This window comes from Haematobia irritans, chromosome 4 (assembly GCF_050003625.1).
Source record: "Haematobia irritans isolate KBUSLIRL chromosome 4, ASM5000362v1, whole genome shotgun sequence".
In the NCBI taxonomy this organism is placed as follows: Eukaryota; Metazoa; Arthropoda; class Insecta; order Diptera; family Muscidae; genus Haematobia; species Haematobia irritans.
The window spans coordinates 147,490,149-147,507,342 of NC_134400.1; positions in this window are offsets into that span (position 1 = coordinate 147,490,149).

Consider the following 17,194-nt stretch of genomic DNA (forward strand, 5'->3'; position numbering starts at 1 on the left):
AAAAAATTGAAATTTTTATATGAAAAACTTCTTTTGCCCATATCTCCTTAAATATGCGTCCTAGAGCGAAAAGGACTTTAATTCGTGACCTTCCTCAAAAAATTGAAAAATCCACCCAAAACCTAAAAAAATTAAAATTTTTATATGAAAAACTTCTTTTGCTCATATCTCCTAAACTAAGCGTCCTAGAGCGAAAAGGACTTTAATTCGTGACCACCCCAAAAAAATTGAAAAATCCACCCAAAACCTAAAAAAATTGAAATTTTTATATGAAAAACTTCTTTTGCCCATATCTCCTTAAATATGCGTCCTAGAGCGAAAAGGAGTTTAATTCGTGACCACCCTCAAAAAATTGAAAAATCCACCCAAAACCTAAAAAAATTGAAATTTTTATATCAAAAACTTCTTTTGCCCATATCTCCTTAAATATGCGTCCTAGAGCGAAAAGAACTTTAATTCGTGACCTTCCTCAAAAAATTGAAAAATTCACCCAAAACCTAAAAAAATTGAAATTTTTATATGTAAAACTTCTTTTGCCCATATCTCCTAAACTAAGCCCCCTAGAGCGAAAAGGACTTTAATTCGTGACCACCCCCAAAAAATTGAAAAATCCACCCAAAACCTAAAAAAATTTAAATTTTTATATGAAAAACTTCTTTTGCCCATATCTCCTTAAATATGCGTCCTAGAGCGAAAAGGACTTTAATTCGTGACCACCCCCAAAAAATTGAAAACTCCACCCAAAACCTAAAGAAATTGAAATTTTTATATGAAAAACTTCTTTTGCCCATAGCTCCTAAACTAAGCGTCCTAGAGCGAAAAGGACTTTAATTCGTGACCACCCCCAAAAAATTGAAAAATCCACCCAAAACCTAAAAAAATTGAAATTTTTATATGAAAAACTTCTTTTGCCCATATCTCCTAAACTAAGCGTCCTAGAGCGAAAAGGACTTTAATTCGTGACCACCCCCAAAAAATTGAAAAATCCACCCAAAACCTAAAAAAATTTAAATTTTTATATGAAAAACTTCTTTTGCCCATATCTCCTTAAATATGCGTCCTAGAGCGAAAAGGACTTTAATTCGTGACCACCCCCAAAAAATTGAAAAATCCACCCAAAACCTAAAAAAATTAAAAATTTTATATGAAAAACTTCTTTTGCCCATATCTCCTAAACTAAGCGTCCTAGAGCGAAAAGGACTTTAATTCGTGACCACCCCCAAAAAATTGAAAAATCCACCCAAAACCTAAAAAAATTGAAATTTTTATATGTAAAACTTCTTTTGCCCATATCTCCTTAAATATGAGTCCTAGAGCGAAAAGAACTTTAATTCGTGACCTTCCTCAAAAAAATGAAAAATTCACCCAAACCTAAAAAAATTGAAATTTTTATATGTAAAACTTCTTTTGCCCATATCTCCTAAACTAAGCGCCCTAGAGCGAAAAGGACTTTAATTCGTGACCAGCCCCAAAAAATTGAAAAATCCACCCAAAACCTAAAAAAATTTAAATTTTTATATGAAAAACTTCTTTTGTCCATATCCCCTTAAACATGCGTCCTAGAGCGAAAAGGACTTTAATTCGTGACCACCCCCAAAAAATTTATAAGTCCACCCAAAACCTAAAAAAATTGAAATTTTTATATGAAAAACTTCTTTTGCCCATATCTCCTAAACTAAGCGTCCTAGAGCGAAAAGGACTTTAATTCTTGACCACCCCCAAAAAATTGAAAAATCCACCCAAAACCTAAAAAAATTGAAATTTTTATATGAAAAACTTCTTTTGCCCATATCTCCTTAAATATGCGTCCTAGAGCGAAAATGAGTTTAATTCGTGACCACCCTCAAAAAATTGAAAAATCCACCCAAAACCTAAAAAAATTGAAATTTTTATATGAAAAACTTCTTTTGCCCATATCTCCTTAAATATGCGTCCTAGAGCGAAAAGAACTTTAATTCGTGACCTTCCTCAAAAAATTGAAAAATTCACCCAAAACCTAAAAAAATTGAAATTTTTATATGTAAAACTTCTTTTGCCCATATCTCCTAAACTAAGCCCCCTAGAGCGAAAAGGACTTTAATTCGTGACCACCCCCAAAAAATTGAAAAATCCACCCAAAACCTAAAAAAATTTAAATTTTTATATGAAAAACTTCTTTTGCCCATATCTCCTTAAATATGCGTCCTAGAGCGAAAAGGACTTTAATTCGTGACCACCCCCAAAAAATTGAAAAATCCACCCAAAACCTAAAAAAATTAAAAATTTTATAAGAAAATCTTCTTTTGCCCATATCTCCTAAACTAAGCGTCCTAGAGCGAAAAGGACTTTAATTCGTGACCACCCCCAAAAAATTGAAAAATCCACCCAAAACCTAAAAAAATTGAAATTTTTATATGAAAAACTTCTTTTGCCCATATCTCCTAAACTAAGCGTCCTAGAGCGAAAAGGACTTTAATTCGTGACCACCCCCAAAAAATTGAAAAATCCACCCAAAACCTAAAAAAATTTAAATTTTTATATGAAAAACTTCTTTTGCCCATATCTCCTTAAATATGCGTCCTAGAGCGAAAAGGACTTTAATTCGTGACCACCCCCAAAAAATTGAAAAATCCACCCAAAACCTAAAAAAATTAAAAATTTTATATGAAAAACTTCTTTTGCCCATATCTCCTAAACTAAGCGTCCTAGAGCGAAAAGGACTTTAATTCGTGACCACCCCCAAAAAATTGAAAAATCCACCCAAAACCTAAAAAAATTGAAATTTTTATATGAAAAACTTCTTTTGCCCATATCTCCTAAACTAAGCGTCCTAGAGCGAAAAGGACTTTAATTCGTGACCATTCCCAAAGAATTGAAAAATCCACCCAAAACCTAAAAAAATTGAAATTTGTATATGAAAAACTTCTTTTGCCCATATCTCCTAAACTAAGCGTCCTAGAGCGAAAAGGACTTTAATTCGTGACCACCCCAAAAAAAAAAATTGAAAAATCCACCCAAAACCTAAAAAAATTGAAATTTTTATATGAAAAACTTCTTTTGCCCATATCTCCTAAACTAAGCGTCCTAGAGCGAAAAGGACTTTAATTCTTGACCACCCCCAAAAAATTGAAAAGTCCACCCAAAACCTAAAAAAATTAAAATTTTTATATGAAAAACTTCTTTTGCCCATATCTCGTAAACTAAGCGTCCTAGAGCGAAAAGGACTTTAATTCGTGACCACCCTCAAAAAATTGAAAAATCCACCCAAAACCTAAAAAAATTGAAATTTTTATATGAAAAACTTCTTTTGCCCATATCTCCTTAAATATGCGTCCTAGAGCGAAAAGGACTTTAATTCGTGACCTTCCTCAAAAAATTGAAAAATCCATCTTTTGCCCATATCTCGTAAACTAAGCGTCCTAGAGCGAAAAGGACTTTAATTCGTGACCACCCTCAAAAAATTGAAAAATCCACCCAAAACCTAAAAAAATTGAAATTTTTATATGAAAAACTTCTTTTGCCCATATATCCTTAAATATGCGTCCTAGAGCGAAAAGGACTTTAATTCGTGACCTTCCTCAAAAAATTGAAAAATCCACCCAAAATCTAAAAAAATTAAAATTTTTATATGAAAAACTTCTTTTGCTCATATCTCCTAAACTAAGCGTCCTAGAGCGAAAAGGACTTTAATTCGTGACCACCCCAAAAAAATTGAAAAATCCACCCAAAACCTAAAAAAATTGAAATTTTTATATGTAAAACTTCCTTTGCCCACATCTCCTAAACTAAGCGCCCTAGAGCGAAAACGACTTTAATTCGTGACCACCCCCAAAAAATTGAAAAATCCACCCAAAACCTAAAAAAATTGAAATTTTTATATGAAAAACTTCTTTTGCCAATATCTCCTTAAATATGCGTCCTAGAGCGAAAAGGACTTTAATTCGTGACCACCCTCAAAAAATTGAAAAATCCACCCAAAACCTAAAAAAATTGAAATTTTTATATGTAAAACTTCTTTTGCCCATATCTCCTTAAATATGCGTCCTAGAGCGAAAAGGACTTTAATTCGTGACCACCCCCAAAAAATTGAAAAATCCACCCAAAACCTAAAAAAATTAAAATTTTTATATGAAAAACTTCTTTTGCCCATATCTCCTAAACTAAGCGTCCTAGAGCGAAAAGGACTTTAATTCGTGACCACCCCCAAAAAATTGAAAAATCCACCCAAAACCTAAAAAAATTGAAATTTTTATATGAAAAACTTCTTTTGCCCATATCTCCTAAACTAAGCGTCCTAGAGCGAAAAGGACTTTAATTCGTGACCACTCCCAAAGAATTGAAAAATCCACCCAAAACCTAAAAAAATTGAAATTTTTATATGAAAAACTTCTTTTGCCCATATCTCCTAAACTAAGCGTCCTAGAGCGAAAAGGACTTTAATTCGTGACCACCCCCAAAAAAAAATTGAAAAATCCACCCAAAACCTAAAAAGATTGAAATTTTTATATGAAAAACTTCTTTTGCCCATATCTCCTTAAATATGCGTCCTAGAGCGAAAAGGACTTTAATTCGTGACCACCCTCAAAAAATTGAAAAATCCACCCAAAACCTAAAAAAATTGAAATTTTTATATGAAAAACTTCTTTTGCCCATATCTCCTTAAATATGCGTCCTAGAGCGAAAAGGACTTTAATTCGTGACCACCCCCAAAAAATTGAAAAATCCACCCAAAACCTAAAAAAATTGAAATTTTTATATGAAAAACTTCTTTTGCCCATATCTCCTAAACTAAGCGTCCTAGAGCGAAAATGACTTTAATTCGTGACCACCCCAAAAAATTGAAAAATCCACCCAAAACCTAAAAAAATTGAAATTTTTATATGAAAAACTTCTTTTGTCCATATCTCCTTAAATATGCGTCCTAGAGCGAAAAGGACTTTAATTCGTGACCACCCCCAAAAAATTTATAAGTCCACCCAAAACCTAAAAAAATTGAAATTTTTATATAAAAAACTTCTTTTGCCCATATCTCCTAAACTAAGCGTCCTAGAGCGAAAAGGACTTTAATTCTTGACCACCCCCAAAAAAATTGAAAAGTCCACCCAAAACCTAAAAAAATTAAAATTTTTATATGAAAAACTTCTTTTGCCCATATCTCGTAAACTAAGCGTCCTAGAGCGAAAAGGATTTTAATTCGTGACCACCCTCAAAAAATTGAAAAATCCACCCAAAACCTAAAAAAATTGAAATTTTTATATGAAAAACTTCTTTTGTCCATATCCCCTTAAACATGCGTCCTAGAGCGAAAAGGACTTTAATTCGTGACCACCCCCAAAAAAATTATAAGTCCACCCAAAACCTAAAAAAATTGAAATTTTTATATGAAAAACTTCTTTTGCCCATATCTCCTAAACTAAGCGTCCTAGAGCGAAAAGGACTTTAATTCTTGACCACCCCCAAAAAATTGAAAAGTCCACCCAAAACCTAAAAAAATTAAAATTTTTATATGAAAAACTTCTTTTGCCCATATCTCGTAAACTAAGCGTCCAAGAGCGAAAAGGACTTTAATTCGTGACCACCCTCAAAAAATTGAAAAATCCACCCAAAACCTAAAAAAATTGAAATTTTTATATGAAAAACTTCTTTTGCCCATATCTCCTTAAATATGCGTCCTAGAGCGAAAAGGACTTTAATTCGTGACCTTCCTCAAAAAATTGAAAAATCCACCCAAAACCTAAAAAAATTAAAATTTTTATATGAAAAACTTCTTTTGCTCATATCTCCTAAACTAAGCGTCCTAGAGCGAAAAGGACTTTAATTCGTGACCACCCCAAAAAAATTGAAAAATCCACCCAAAACCTAAAAAAATTGAAATTTTTATATGAAAAACTTCTTTTGCCCATATCTCCTTAAATATGCGTCCTAGAGCGAAAAGGAGTTTAATTCGTGACCACCCTCAAAAAATTGAAAAATCCACCCAAAACCTAAAAAAATTGAAATTTTTATATGAAAAACTTCTTTTGCCCATATCTCCTTAAATATGCGTCCTAGAGCGAAAAGAACTTTAATTCGTGACCTTCCTCAAAAAATTGAAAAATTCACCCAAAACCTAAAAAAATTGAAATTTTTATATGTAAAACTTCTTTTGCCCATATCTCCTAAACTAAGCCCCCTAGAGCGAAAAGAACTTTAATTCGTGACCACCCCCAAAAAATTGAAAAATCCACCCAAAACCTAAAAAAATTTAAATTTTTATATGAAAAACTTCTTTTGCCCATATCTCCTTAAATATGCGTCCTAGAGCGAAAAGGACTTTAATTCGTGACCACCCCCAAAAAATTGAAAAATCCACCCAAAACCTAAAAAAATTAAAAATTTTATATGAAAAACTTCTTTTGCCCATATCTCCTAAACTAAGCGTCCTAGAGCGAAGAGGACTTTAATTCGTGACAACCCCCAAAAAATTGAAAAATCCACCCAAAACCTAAAAAAATTGAAATTTTTATATGAAAAACTTCTTTTGCCCATATCTCCTAAACTAAGCGTCCTAGAGCGAAAAGGACTTTAATTCGTGACCACCCCCCAAAAAAAATTGAAAAATCCACCCAAAACCTAAAAAAATTGAAATTTTTATATGAAAGACTTCTTTTGCCCATATCTCCTAAACTAAGCGTCCTAGAGCGAAAAGGACTTTAATTCTTGACCACCCCCAAAAAATTGAAAAGTCCACCCAAAACCTAAAAAAATTAAAATTTTTATATGAAAAACTTCTTTTGCCCATATCTCGTAAACTAAGCGTCCTAGAGCGAAAAGGACTTTAATTCGTGACCACCCTCAAAAAATTGAAAAATCCACCCAAAACCTAAAAAAATTGAAATTTTTATATGAAAAACTTCTTTTGCCCATATCTCCTTAAATATGCGTCCTAGAGCGAAAAGGACTTTAATTCGTGACCTTCCTCAAAAAATTGAAAAATCCATCTTTTGCCCATATCTCGTAAACTAAGCGTCCTAGAGCGAAAAGGACTTTAATTCGTGACCACCCTCAAAAAATTGAAAAATCCACCCAAAACCTAAAAAAATTGAAATTTTTATATGAAAAACTTCTTTTGCCCATATCTCCTTAAATATGCGTCCTAGAGCGAAAAGGACTTTAATTCGTGACCTTCCTCAAAAAATTGAAAAATCCACCCAAAATCTAAAAAAATTAAAATTTTTATATGAAAAACTTCTTTTGCTCATATCTCCTAAACTAAGCGTCCTAGAGCGAAAAGGACTTTAATTCGTGACCACCCCAAAAAAATTGAAAAATCCACCCAAAACCTAAAAAAATTGAAATTTTTATATGAACAACTTCTTTTGCCCATATCTCCTTAAATATGCGTCCTAGAGCGAAAAGGAGTTTAATTCGTGACCACCCTCAAAAAATTGAAAAATCCACCCAAAACCTAAAAAAATTGAAATTTTTATATGTAAAACTTCCTTTGCCCACATCTCCTAAACTAAGCGCCCTAGAGCGAAAACGACTTTAATTCGTGACCACCCCCAAAAAATTGAAAAATCCACCCAAAACCTAAAAAAATTGAAATTTTTATATGAAAAACTTCTTTTGCCAATATCTCCTTAAATATGCGTCCTAGAGCGAAAAGGACTTTAATTCGTGACCACCCTCAAAAAATTGAAAAATCCACCCAAAACCTAAAAAAATTGAAATTTTTATATGTAAAACTTCTTTTGCCCATATCTCCTTAAATATGCGTCCTAGAGCGAAAAGGACTTTAATTCGTGACCACCCCCAAAAAATTGAAAAATCCACCCAAAACCTAAAAAAATTAAAATTTTTATATGAAAAACTTCTTTTGCCCATATCTCCTAAACTAAGCGTCCTAGAGCGAAAAGGACTTTAATTCGTGACCACCCCCAAAAAATTGAAAAATCCACCCAAAACCTAAAAAATTGAAATTTTTATATGAAAAACTTCTTTTGCCCATATCTCCTAAACTAAGCGTCCTAGAGCGAAAAGGACTTTAATTCGTGACCACTCCCAAAGAATTGAAAAATCCACCCAAAACCTAAAAAAATTGAAATTTTTATATGAAAAACTTCTTTTGCCCATATCTCCTAAACTAAGCGTCCTAGAGCGAAAAGGACTTTAATTCGTGACCACACCCAAAAAAAAATTGAAAAGTCCACCCAAAACCTAAAAAGATTGAAATTTTTATATGAAAAACTTCTTTTGCCCATATCTCCTTAAATATGCGTCCTAGAGCGAAAAGGACTTTAATTCGTGACCACCCCCAAAAAATTTATAAGTCCACCCAAAACCTAAAAAAATTGAAATTTTTATATAAAAAACTTCTTTTGCCCATATCTCCTAAACTAAGCGTCCTAGAGCGAAAAGGACTTTAATTCTTGACCACCCCCAAAAAAATTGAAAAGTCCACCCAAAACCTAAAAAAATTAAAATTTTTATATGAAAAACTTCTTTTGCCCATATCTCGTAAACTAAGCGTCCTAGAGCGAAAAGGACTTTAATTCGTGACCACCCTCAAAAAATTGAAAAATCCACCCAAAACCTAAAAAAATTGAAATTTTTATATGAAAAACTTCTTTTGCCCATATCTCCTTAAATATGCGTCCTAGAGCGAAAAGGACTTTAATTCGTGACCTTCCTCAAAAAATTGAAAAATCCACCCAAAACCTAAAAAAATTAAAATTTTTATATGAAAAACTTCTTTTGCTCATATCTCCTAAACTAAGCGTCCTAGAGCGAAAAGGACTTTAATTCGTGACCATCCCAAAAAAATTGAAAAATCCACCCAAAACCTAAAAAAATTGAAATTTTTATATGAACAACTTCTTTTGCCCATATCTCCTTAAATATGCGTCCTAGAGCGAAAAGGAGTTTAATTCGTGACCACCCTCAAAAAATTGAAAAATCCACCCAAAACCTAAAAAAATTGAAATTCTTATATGTAAAACTTCTTTTGCCCATATCTCCTAAACTAAGCGCCCTAGAGCGAAAACGACTTTAATTCGTGACCACCCCCAAAAAATTGAAAAATCCACCCAAAACCTAAAAAAATTGAAATTTTTATATGAAAAACTTCTTTTGCCCATATCTCCTTAAATATGCGTCCTAGAGCGAAAAGGACTTTAATTCGTGACCACCCTCAAAAAATTGAAAAATCCACCCAAAACCTAAAAAAATTGAAATTTTTATATGTAAAACTTCTTTTGCCCATATCTCCTAAACTAAGCCCCCTAGAGCGAAAAGGACTTTAATTCGTGACCACCCCCAAAAAATTGAAAAATCCACCCAAAACCTAAAAAAATTTAAATTTTTATATGAAAAACTTCTTTTGCCCATATCTCCTTAAATATGCGTCCTAGAGCGAAAAGGACTTTAATTCGTGACCACCCCCAAAAAATTGAAAAATCCACCCAAAACCTAAAAAAATTGAAATTTTTATATGAAAAATTTCTTTTGCCCATATCTCCTAACCTAAGCGTCCTAGAGCGAAAAGGACTTTAATTCGTGACCACCCCCAAAAAATTTAAAAATCCACCCAAAACCTAAAAAAATTGAAATTTTTATATGAAAAACTTCCTTTGCCCATATCTCCTAAACTAAGCGTCCTAGAGCGAAAAGGACTTTAATTCGTGACCACCCCCAAAAAAAATTGAAAAATCCACCCAAAACCTAAAAAGATTGAAATTTTTATATGAAAAACTTCTTTTGCCCATATCTCCTAAACTAAGCGTCCTAGAGCGAAAAGGACTTTAATTCGTGACCACCCCCAAAAATTTGAAAAATCCACCCAAAACCTAAAAAAATTGAAATTTTTATATGAAAAACTTCTCCTAAACTAAGCGTCCTAGAGCGAAAAGGACTTTAATTCGTGACCACCCCCAAAAAATTGAAAAATCCACCCAAAACCTAAAAAAATTTAAATTTTTATATTAAAAACTTCTTTTGCCCATATCTCCTAAACTAAGCGTCCTAGAGCGAAAAGGACTTTAATTCGTGACCACCCTCAAAAAATTGAAAAATCCACCCAAAACTTAAAAAAATTGAAATTTTTATATGAAAAACTTCTTTTGCCCATATCTCCTAAACTAAGCGTCCTAGAGCGAAAACGACTTTAATTCGTGACCACCCCCAAAAAATTGAAAAATCCACCCAAAACTTAAAAAAATTGAAATTTTTATATGAGAAACTTCTTTTGCCCATATCTCCTTAAATATGCGTCCTAGAGCGAAAAGGACTTTAATTCGTGGCCACCCCCAAAAAATTGAAAAGTCCACCCAAAACCTAAAAAAATTGAAATTTTTATATGAAAAACTTCTTTTGCCCATATCTCCTAAACTAAGCGTCCTAGAGCGAAAACGACTTTAATTCGTGACCACCCCCAAAAAATTGAAAAATCCACCCAAAACCTAAAAAAATTGAAATTTTTATATGAAAAACTTCTTTTGCCCATATCTCCTAAACTCAGCGTCCTAGAGCGAAAAGGACTTTAATTCGTGACCACCCCCAAAAAATTGAAAAATCCACCCAAAACCTAAAAAAATTTAAATTTTTATATGAAAAACTTCTTTTGCCCATATCTCCTAAACTAAGCGTCCTAGAGCGAAAAGGACTTTAATTCGTGACCACCCTCAAAAAATTGAAAAATCCACCCAAAACTTAAAAAATTTAAATTTTTATATGAAAAACTTCTTTTGCCCATACCTCCTAAACTAAGCGTCCTAGAGCGAAAAGGACTTTAATTCGTGACCACCCCCAAAAAATTGAAAAATCCACCCAAAACCTAAAAAAAAGAAATTTTTATATGAAAAACTTCTTTTGTCCATATCTACTTAAATATGCGTCCTAGAGCGAAAAGGACTTTAATTCGCGACCACCCTCAAAAAATTGAAAAATCCACCCAAAACCTAAAAAATTTAAATTTTTATATGAAAAACTTCTTTTGCCCATATCTCCTAAACTAAGCGTCCTAGAGCGAAAAGGACTTTAATTCGTGACCACCCCCAAAAAATTGAAAAATCCACCCAAAACCTAAAAAAAATGAAATTTTTATATGAAAAACTTCTTTTGCCCATATCTCCTAAACTAAGCGTCCTAGAGCGAAAAGGACTTTAATTCGTGACCACCCCCAAAAAATTTAAAAGTCCACCCAAAACCTAAAAAAATTGAAATTTTTATATGAAAAACTTCTTTTGCCCATATCTCCTAAACTAAGCGTCCTAGAGCGAAAAGGACTTTAATTCGTGACCACACTCAAAAAATTGAAAAATCCACCCAAAACTTAAAAAAATTTGAATTTTTATATGAAAAACTTATTTTGCCCATATCTCCCAAACTAAGCGTCCTAGAGCGAAACGGACTTTAATTCGTGACCACCCCCAAAAAATTGAAAAATCCACCCAAAACCTAACAAAATTGAAATTTTTATATGAAAAACTTCTTTTGCCCATATCTCCTTAAATATGCGTCCTAGAGCGAAAAGGACTTTAATTCGTGACTACCCTCAAAAAATTGAAAAATCCACCAGCGAAAAGGACTTTAATTCGTGACCACCCCCAAAAAATTTAAAAATCCACCCAAAACCTAAAAAAATTGAAATTTTTATATGAAAAACTTCTTTTGACCATATCTCCTAAACTAAGCGTCCTAGAGCGAAAAGGACTTTAATTCGTGACCACCCCCAAAAATTTAAAAATCCACCCAAAACCTAAAAAAATTGAAATTTTTATATGAAAAACTTCTTTTGCCCATATCTCCTAAACTAAGCGTCCTAGAGCGAAAAGGACTTTAATTCGTGACCACCCTCAAAAAATTGAAAAATCCATCCAAAACTTAAAAAAAATTGAATTTTTATATGAAAAACTTATTTTGCCCATATCTCCTAAACTAAGCGTCCTAGAGCGAAAAGGACTTTATTTCGTGACCACCCCCAAAAAATTGAAAAATCCACCCAAAACCTAAAAAAAAATGAAATTTTTATATGAAAAACTTCTTTTGCCCATATCTCCTTAAATATGCGTCCTAGAGCGAAAAGGAACTTATTTCGTGACCGCCCCCAAAAAATTGAAAAATCCACCCAAAACCTAAAAAAATAAAATTTTTATATGAAAATCTTCTTTTGCCCATATCTCCTAAACTAAGCGTCCTAGAGGGAGAAGGACTTTAATTCGTGACCACCCCCAAAAAATTGAAAAGTCCACCCAAAACCTAAAAAATTGAAATTTTTATATGAAAAACTTCTTTTGCCCATATCTCCTAAACTAAGCGTCCTAGAGCGAAAAGGACTTTAATTCGTGACCACCCTCAAAAAATTGAAAAATCCACCCAAAACTTAAAAAAATTTGAATTTTTATATGAAAAACTTATTTTGCCCATATCTCCCAAACTAAGCGTCCTAGAGCGAAAAGGACTTTAATTCGTGACCACCCCCAAAAAATTGAAAAATCCACCCAAAACCTAACAAAATTGAAATTTTTATATGAAAAACTTCTTTTGCCCATATCTCCTAAACTAAGCGTCCTAGAGCGAAAAGGACTTTGATTCGTGACCACCCCCAAAAAATTGAAAAATCCACCCAAAACCTAAAAAAAAATGAAATTTTTATATGAAAAACTTCTTTTGCCCATATCTCCTTAAATATGCGTCCTAGAGCGAAAAGGACTTTAATTCGTGACCACCCCCAAAAAATTGAAAAATCCACCCAAAACCTAAAAAAAATAAAATTTTTATATGAAAAACTTATTTTGCCCATATCTCCTAAACTAAGCGTCCTAGAGCGAAAAGGACTTTAATTCGTGACCACCCCCAAAAAATTGAAAAATTCACCCAAAACCTAAAAAAATTGAAATTTTTATATGAAAAACTTCTTTTGCCCATATCTCCTTAAATATGCGTCCTAGAGCGAAAAAGACTTTAATTCGTGACCACCCTCAAAAAATTGAAAAATCCACCCAAAACCTAAAAAAATTGAAATTTTTATATGAAAAACTTCTTTTGTCCATATCCCCTTAAATATGCGTCCTAGAGCGAAAAGGACTTTAATTCGTGACCACCCCCAAAAAATTTATAAGTCCACCCAAAACCTAAAAAAATTGAAATTTTTATATGAAAAACTTCTTTTGCCCATATCTCCTAAACTAAGCGTCCTAGAGCGAAAAGGACTTTAATTCGTGACCACCCTCAAAAAATTGAAAAATCCACCCAAAACCTAAAAAAATTGAAATTTTTATATGAAAAACTTCTTTTGCCCATATCTCCTTAAATATGCGTCCTAGAACGAAAAGAACTTTAATTCGTGACCTTCCTCAAAAAATTGAAAAATCCACCCAAAACCTAAAAAAATTTAAATTTTTATATGAAAAACTTCTTTTGCTCATATCTCCTAAACTAAGCGTCCTAGAGCGAAAAGGACTTTAATTCGTGACCACCCCAAAAAAATTGAAAAATCCACCCAAAACCTAAACAAATTGAAATTTTTATATGAAAAACTTCTTTTGCCCATATCTCCTTAAATATGCCTCCTAGAGCGAAAAGGAGTTTAATTCGTGACCACCCTCAAAAAATTGAAAAATCCACCCAAAACCTAAAAAAATTGAAATTTTTATATGAAAAACTTCTTTTGCCCATATCTCCTTAAATATGCGTCCTAGAGCGAAAAGGACTATAAATCGTGACCACCCTCATAAAATTGAAAAATCCACCCAAAACCTAAAAAAATTGAAATTTTTATATGAAAAACTTCTTTTGCCCATATCTCCTTAAATATGCGTCCTAGAGCGAAAAGAACTTTAATTCGTGACCTTCCTCAAAAAATTGAAAAATTCACCCAAAACCTAAAAAAATTGAAATTTTTATATGTAAAGCTTCTTTTGCCCATATCTCCTAAACTAAGCGCCCTAGAGCGAAAAGGACTTTAATTCGTGACCACCCCCAAAAAATTGAAAAATCCACCCAAAACCTAAAAAAATTGAAATTTTTATATGAAAAACTTCTTTTGCCCATATCTCCTAAACTAAGCGTCCTAGAGCGAAAAGGACTTTAATTCGTGACCACCCCCAAAAAATTGAAAAATCCACCCAAAACCTAAAAAAATTAAAATTTTTATATGAAAAACTTCTTTTGCCCATATCTCCTAAACTAAGCGTCCTAGAGCGAAAAGGACTTTAATTCGTGACCACCCCCAAAAAAATTTAAAAATCCACCCAAAACCTAAAAAAATTGAAATTTTTATATGAAAAACTTCTTTTGTCCATATCTCCTTAAATATGCGTCCTAGAGCGAAAAGGACTTTAATTCGTGACCACCCACAAAAAATAAAAAAATCCACCCAAAACCTATAAAACTTTAAATTTTTATATGAAAAACTTCTTTTGCCCATATCTCCTAAACTAAGCGTCCTAGAGCGAAAAGGACTTTAATTCGTGACCACCCCCAAAAAATTTAAAAGTCCACCCAAAACCTAAAAAAATTGAAATTTTTATATGAAAAACTTCTTTTACCCATATCTCCTAAACTAAGCGTCCTAGAGCGAAAAGGACTTTAATTCGTGACCACCCTCAAAAAATTGAAAAATCCACCCAAAACTTAAAAAAATTTGAATTTTTATATGAAAAACTTATTTTGCCCATATCTCCCAAACTAAGCGTCCTAGAGCGAAAAGGACTTTAATTCGTGACCACCCCCAAAAAATTGAAAAATCCACCCAAAACCTAACAAAATTGAAATTTTTATATGAAAAACTTCTTTTGCCCATATCTCCTAAACTAAGCGTCCTAGAGCGAAAAGGACTTTAATTCGTGACCACCCCCAAAAAATTGAAAAATCCACCCAAAACCTAAAAAAAAATGAAATTTTTATATGAAAAACTTCTTTTGCCCATATCTCCTTAAATATGCGTCCTAGAGCGAAAAGGAACTTATTTCGTGACCGCCCCCAAAAAATTGAAAAATCCACCCAAAACCTAAAAAAAATAAAATTTTTATATGAAAATCTTCTTTTGCCCATATCTCCTAAACTAAGCGTCCTAGAGGGAGAAGGACTTGAATTCGTGACCACCCCCAAAAAATTTAAAAGTCCACCCAAAACTTAAAAAAATTTGAATTTTTATATGAAAAACTTATTTTGCCCATATCTCCCAAACTAAGCGTCCTAGAGCGAAAAGGACTTTAATTCGTGACCACCCCCAAAAAATTGAAAAATCCACCCAAAACCTAACAAAATTGAAATTTTTATATGAAAAACTTCTTTTGCCCATATCTCCTAAACTAAGCGTCCTAGAGCGAAAAGGACTTTGATTCGTGACCACCCCCAAAAAATTGAAAAATCCACCCAAAACCTAAAAAAAATGAAATTTTTATATGAAAAACTTCTTTTGCCCATATCTCCTTAAATATGCGTCCTAGAGCGAAAAGGACTTTAATTCGTGACCACCCCCAAAAAATTGAAAAATCCACCCAAAACCTAAAAAAAATAAAATTTTTATATGAAAAACTTATTTTGCCCATATCTCCTAAACTAAGCGTCCTAGAGCGAAAAGGACTTTAATTCGTGACCACCCCCAAAAAATTGAAAAATTCACCCAAAACCTAAAAAAGTTGAAATTTTTATATGAAAAACTTCTTTTGTCCATATCTCCTTAAATATGCGTCCTAGAGCGAAAAGGACTTTTATTCGTGACCACCCTCAAAAAATTGAAAAATCCACCCAAAACCTAAAAAAATTGAAATTTTTATATGAAAAACTTCTTTTGTCCATATCCCCTTAAATATGCGTCCTAGAGCGAAAAGGACTTTAATTCGTGACCTTCCTCAAAAAATTGAAAAATCCACCCAAAACCTAAAAAAAAATTGAAATTTTTATATGAAAAACTTCTTTTGCCCATACCTCCTCAAATATGCGTCCTAGAGCGAAAAGGACTTTAATTCATGACCTTCCTCAAAAAATTGAAAAATCCACCCAAAACCTAAAAAAAAATTGAAATTTTTATATGAAAAACTTCTTTTGCCCATATCTCCTAAACTAAGCGTCCTAGAGCGAAAAGGACTTTAATTCGTGACCACCCCCAAAAAATTGAAAAATCCACCCAAAACCTAAAAAAATTGAAATTTTTATATGAAAAACTTCTTTTGCCCATATCTCCTAAACTAAGCGTCCTAGAGCGAAAAAGACTTTAATTCGTGACCACCCTCAAAAAATTGAAAAATCCACCCAAAACCTAAAAAAATTGAAATTTTTATATGAAAAACTTCTTTTGTCCATATCCCCTTAAATATGCGTCCTAGAGCGAAAAGGACTTTAATTCGTGACCACCCCCAAAAAATTTATAAGTCCACCCAAAACCTAAAAAAATTGAAATTTTTATATGAAAAACTTCTTTTGCCCATATCTCCTAAACTAAGCGTCCTAGAGCGAAAAGGACTTTAATTCGTGACCACCCTCAAAAAATTGAAAAATCCACCCAAAACCAAAAAAAAATTAAATTTTTGTATGAAAAACTTCTTTTGCCCATATCTCCTTAAATATGCGTCCTAGAACGAAAAGGACTTTAATTCGTGACCTTCCTCAAAAAATTGAAAAATCCACCCAAAACCTAAAAAAATTTAAATTTTTATATGAAAAACTTCTTTTGCTCATATCTCCTAAACTAAGCGTCCTAGAGCGAAAAGGACTTTAATTCGTGACCACCCCAAAAAAATTGAAAAATCCACCCAAAACCTAAAAAAATTGAAATTTTTATATGAAAAACTTCTTTTGCCCATATCTCCTTAAATATGCCTCCTAGAGCGAAAAGGAGTTTAATTCGTGACCACCCTCAAAAAATTGAAAAATCCACCCAAAACCTAAAAAAATTGAAATTTTTATATGAAAAACTTCTTTTGCCCATATCTCCTTAAATATGCGTCCTAGAGCGAAAAGGACTTTAATTCGTGACCTTCCTCAAAAAATTGAAAAATTCACCCAAAACCTAAAAAAATTGAAATTTTTATATGTAAAACTTCTTTTGCCCATATCTCCTAAACTAAGCGCCCTAGAGCCAAAAGGACTTTAATTCGTGACCACCCCCAAAAAATTGAAAAATCCACCCAAAACCTAAAAAATTGAAATTTTTATATGAAAAACTTCTTTTGCCCATATCTCCTTAAATATGCGTCCTAGAGCGAAAAGGACTATAATTCGTGACCACCCT